Source organism: Urocitellus parryii, chromosome 4 (assembly GCF_045843805.1).
Source record: "Urocitellus parryii isolate mUroPar1 chromosome 4, mUroPar1.hap1, whole genome shotgun sequence".
In the NCBI taxonomy this organism is placed as follows: domain Eukaryota; kingdom Metazoa; phylum Chordata; class Mammalia; order Rodentia; family Sciuridae; genus Urocitellus; species Urocitellus parryii.
In genome coordinates, this window is record NC_135534.1 from 46,134,598 (window position 1) to 46,139,812 (window position 5,215).

Sequence of the window (5,215 nt, forward strand, 5' to 3'; positions counted from 1 at the left end):
TATACCTTAAAAAAAGGCCCATTGTATGTGAAATATGATTTCAACTAATAAATTAAAATGCATTTCTATTGAACAGAAATAGATCAGACAGTAGTGGTGAAGGGGGGTGGGCATTGATCAAAGGTTGCTATAACTGACCAAAGTCACTTAACCTTTCTGAGCATCCTCATGTATAAAATGGAGGTAAGCTCTGCCTACCTTATAGGATTATTATATTAAATCAATTTTTTTTAAAAAAACACTTTGGAAATTGTTAAAGACTGCACATCTCGCATAACAAAGGAACTTCCAAATACTAATGTTTTGTTTCACAGAAATCAATTTCCAGGCGCCTCAGCAAGGTGATGTTTGGTGTTAAAATGAATTGATTGATAACTAGGTTTTCAATGAGATCTGAAAAGTCTCAAAAGTCTGAAAGTTCTACAATCATGTTTGTTTTTTTACTAGAGATAAACTGAATGAAGGTGTACCTTACTCCATGTTTTATTGCAATGTGATTTGTGTCAGAACATCAGTAGTTCTTTAGCTATACTCTTAATATATACCTCTTTGCTGCTTCTAAATACCTTTCTTTGTGAAATGATTTTAAATGAACTTTCAAATGCCAGCTTCCTGTGTTCCACTACTAAGGCTACAGCATATATTTATAAAAACTTTTCTGCTTGGTCAGATACTCTGTTAATTACATACTAACCTTGTATCAATATTGGGCTTGTTAACCTGCAGGCTGTTAGAAATGGAAACCTTAACAGACCATCTGCCAAACACTGCCATTGGAAATGCTTCTCTCTATTACTGTAATGAAATCACTAAAATCATTTCCTGTTCCCAGTCCTTATTCAGATCTTCTATCTACTGTCAATAAGAGGATATTAAAATGCTCAGGAAAGTCCACATATCCTTTTCATCCTGGTCCTCAATGAAGCACATGGCTTTGTGTTTTAGTGATGGAAATAATAAATAATCAATGACGTCAAGCCTATTGTAATAAAAGAAGGTTGCTTAGTAAACTTCCTTTCTCCAGCTGTTTTTCCTTTGACATCATGGGATCTGTTTATAATGACTTTTATGGGTTCCCCCCTTATATTTACAGTTTATGTGATTACATGATAAATTGAAGTTTTGGAAATAGTCTCTTCACAAAAGGGACACCTTCCTGCCCAGACCCAATGTGCACACAGACTCTGACAATGGGAGAATAGGAAGAAAGAACAAGGTGACTTTCTGTATTTTGGAGGAGTTTGCCTTCCTCAAGTATGGGCTTGCTTCCAGGAAGGAGTGTAAGTTCAAAGTACAGTGGCAGGGCAGTATATTTTAATCATCGCCCATAATTCAAATGGATGCATATACCATGGCTTGGTTATGTCACTCAACTCAACAGGATCATATAGTTTTAAGTGGTCTTTGTTGACCCCATACCATTGGAGGAACTTGGCATCTCTAGAAATTCACTCTTTCTTTGTGACTGTAATTTGGGAAGCATGGTGGTCTTTATAATTCATGAGTGTGCTTTCTTCAAAGCACAACTGATTTTGGACTTTTTCTTCCTACCTGTAATAGGAACATTTATTCACTTCACCAATTAGCAAGCCCTTCTGGAGGAAATTCCTAAGTCCTTTAATTCCCTCATTGTAGAGAAGTCTATATACCTGTCATCATAGGAAGAAAATAAATCTATTGCTGTTGCGGACCCTGGAACAAAGTTAGTAAATTAAATTCTTGAATTTCTATTTTTAGGTTTGGACAAACCAACAAGTTGTTTGTCCTAATTGACCTACAGAAATTATTTCAATATTTGTGATTGTAGTATTCATTATTCAAAGCAATTCAAAGACTTGCTCCCAAATGCACCCCTTTGTTTTTTGCCCATATTAAGTGATACCAGATGATCTTTTAAAATTTTTTTTTAAAAAAAACTTTTAGTTATATATGGACACAATACCTTTATTTGTTTATTTTTATGTGGTGCTGAGAATTGAACCCAGTGCCTCACATGTGCTAGGCAAGTGCTCTACCACTGAGCTACCACCCCGGTCCCCAGAATGATCTTAAAGATGCAATTTCACATGAACTTTGAGTCTCTTAACAATAAGAATACTATTTTTTTTCTCTTTCATCCTATTTGAACATGTTTTAAGCTATTTCTTAAGGGTAGTTGTGGGAAAGCACACAATATTGCAGAACGGTTCACCCAGTACTTGAGGATTATTTTTCTTTTAGGAAATTGCTTACTACTAAAAGGTTATACGCTGAGCAAGGGAAACCAGGAGGCTCATTCTGCAGAAGCCCTTTGGAGGAACGTGCCAACTGCTCCGTAACCATGAGCTGCCTCTCCTTTGATGGAGAGATTAATAGTTTCCATAATCATATCATCCTGGTTGTTCTGGGTCCAGAGTTTACTCAGACTTGAAAGAAATGGAAGTTAATTGAAAAAGAAAAAAATTCTTCCTCTCATTTTCTCTCCAAGCCTCTCATCTAGAGAGGGGATGAGCAAGAGATTCAAGTATTTATTGCCAATGGAAGTCAAGATGTATATTTCCTTTTGCAATTCTGGATTTAAAGAACCAGAAGAAAGCAGTTAGATGGTGGGGAGGAAGTATAGGCACGGGAAGAAGGGTACAGGTGTGCCTAGATAATTCCAAACCCTGAGCAGTGGTTTCCTGTGTGGACTTGAAAGATTGTCCTATGGAGCGGTGGTCATCTGGTCCTGGGAATAAGTGTGGAGGCAGGAGAGGGGGCATTTATAGTTGATATGATTGTCATTAGAAGATCTAGGTTGGCCTAGGGATTTTTATATGATGTCTGTACCAGAGAAGCTTCCATGAGCTTATTTGCTACAAGTTGTAGTTTGTATAATATATCTTTGTTTAAAATCAATCTTTCTGGCTCTAAAATTTGAGCTCAAGTTTTTCTTTTTTAAGACCTATCATCACTCTTGACAAGTCTCTCCAGTTACATGCTAGTACTGCTGACTTCTGTTGCTGTGGAGAGTTTCAGTGGGCAGGAGATGGGTCTCTGTGGGAGAACTGGGATGTTAATAGAACATAGGTTTTGTGAAGAATGTGGTATACTCAGATTAGCTTCCAATATGTGATGATAAATGCTTTGTTGAAGTTTATTGAACTAGTAAGAGAGAAACCTGAACTGTAGATAAACATTTCTCATTCATTTATTCATTCCACAATCTGCTGTGATTTGAATTTGCCATGTGTTAAAGCATTGTGCTATTAGTGGTGCTGAGGGGGTGACAATTCAAGGTAGGAAGGAAACTAGTTAATAGTTGTTCCATCAGTTTCTGAAAGCCAAGGTCCATGTCACTCCCCCTGAAGCAATGTACTTTCACTCCTTCAAGTTATATGCTGATTAGAACTCTGAGGTTCCCTTAAGACTAATAACAACTGTAAGCGATATACAGGTTCTTCCATGGGTGAATATCTTCCTGCAGTGTAGTGCAGCCCAATTCTTTCGCCACTGCTCACCTTCAATGAAAAAAAAAAAAACAGCAGATAAATGCTTGCCCTCACTACTCTTGTTGGACTTAACTAAAAAATTGCCCCTTGACTTTCTCTCAATCCATCCTAGGGCTTGCCACATCTCCCCTCCAAAGGGAGGCTCCAATATTTAGCTATCCTGAGCTGCCTTAAATTCTCACAAAATGTTAGTTCTGAGTCAAGAGTTAGTGGACATGCCAACAAGTCTTTCATAGCAGGGCATGATGATTCTGCAGCAGAGGTAGGAGGAGAGAAGCTGATCCAGGAAGCTAGAGTTATGATATGTATGTAAGAAACTCAAGGGAGCATGGTGGATCCTCACCTAATCCAAAAAAGACAAAATGGTGAATTTGCATTAGCTGAGGAGATAGCCTGAAATGAGGTAAAGCAACTAACATTCTGGAAGCTAGACTAGAGTTGGGAAGAATGTAATCCTCTTATACTCCCCAGAAGTCTCATAGCTACCCATCTCCTCCATACACTTGATCCCATCTTCAGGGGAAGCCATTCAAGACACTAAATCCTTTTTAAAAAAATTGAACATGGGGCAGCTCTTCAAGGGTCTGTATTGGATCAGAGTAAATTAAACTGAATTGGATCTTTGGGTTATTTTCTTGCTACTAACAAGGGTTCCAGATAAATATCTAATTTGTTTTGGGAAAACCAAAGCTGTTGAATTTTGAGACCCTACAACATGGGGAAAGTGAAAAAGGAGATGAAGTTGCCAAAGTTTTAGTAGTTAAGTCCTTACAGACTTCTTTGGGAATCTCTACAGGCAGATACACTCAGTATTCCTCCATACACATGCATTTATTTCCAAGAAACAAAGAGGAAAGCAACAGGTTTAAAAAAAAAAAAAAACAGATTTTGTTGTACTTAGGAGCCTTGCTGACTGATCTTTTCTTTCTCATTTATATATCCAACAAGCATTTACTGATTGCCAACTGCATATTAGGCACAGTGCTTTATGCTCGGATATAGTGCCTGGCATATGGCATGTTCCACAAGTGTTAAATAAGTGAAAACCATGCTCCCTATGCAGAGACCAATTTCCGTGAAGCAAATAAAGCTTAAGCGTAAGGCAGTGGTTCCCAAAAATTGATGTACATTGGAATCACCTAAGGATCTTTATAAAGACTGATACCTGGCACCCACCCCAGACATTCTGATTTAATTGATATTGGGTGCAAACCGGGCAAGAGGTTTTTGTAAACACTCCCCAAGTGTTTTTAAGGTTCAGAAAAGATTGGGAACCACTGGTTTAAGACCTCGTACTAGCTGAGGCTGCTTCTAAGACCCTGCAAAGTGCCTAGCAATTTAGGCCATGTTTGGAACTTCCTCTGGGATTTGAAAGCTTATATTCTTTTACTTAAACAGGGTCCCTAAATTGAATAAGCTTTAGGTACCACAAAACATGTATCTGACCTTTCCTTTGCTGAGGTGGTCTTAGTCTATGAATTGGATACTTACTTAGCCAGCATGAGCTTTTTCAGAAGTCCAACCTGGCTGTAAGATGCAGATTAAGTCCTCTCCTGGCTACAGTCACACAAAAGCTAAATGCTTACAAGCAACAGATGTCACTTTTTATGATCTTGCCTCCTTTTTTGGCCTGTGACCTTCATGGTGATTTTTGAAGTGCTTTTGAAAGATACATCACTGTAGAGTAGAAGAATTAGTTGCTAAAAATGGCAGCGTTCTGTAATTTTTCTGATGTTGCATTATAT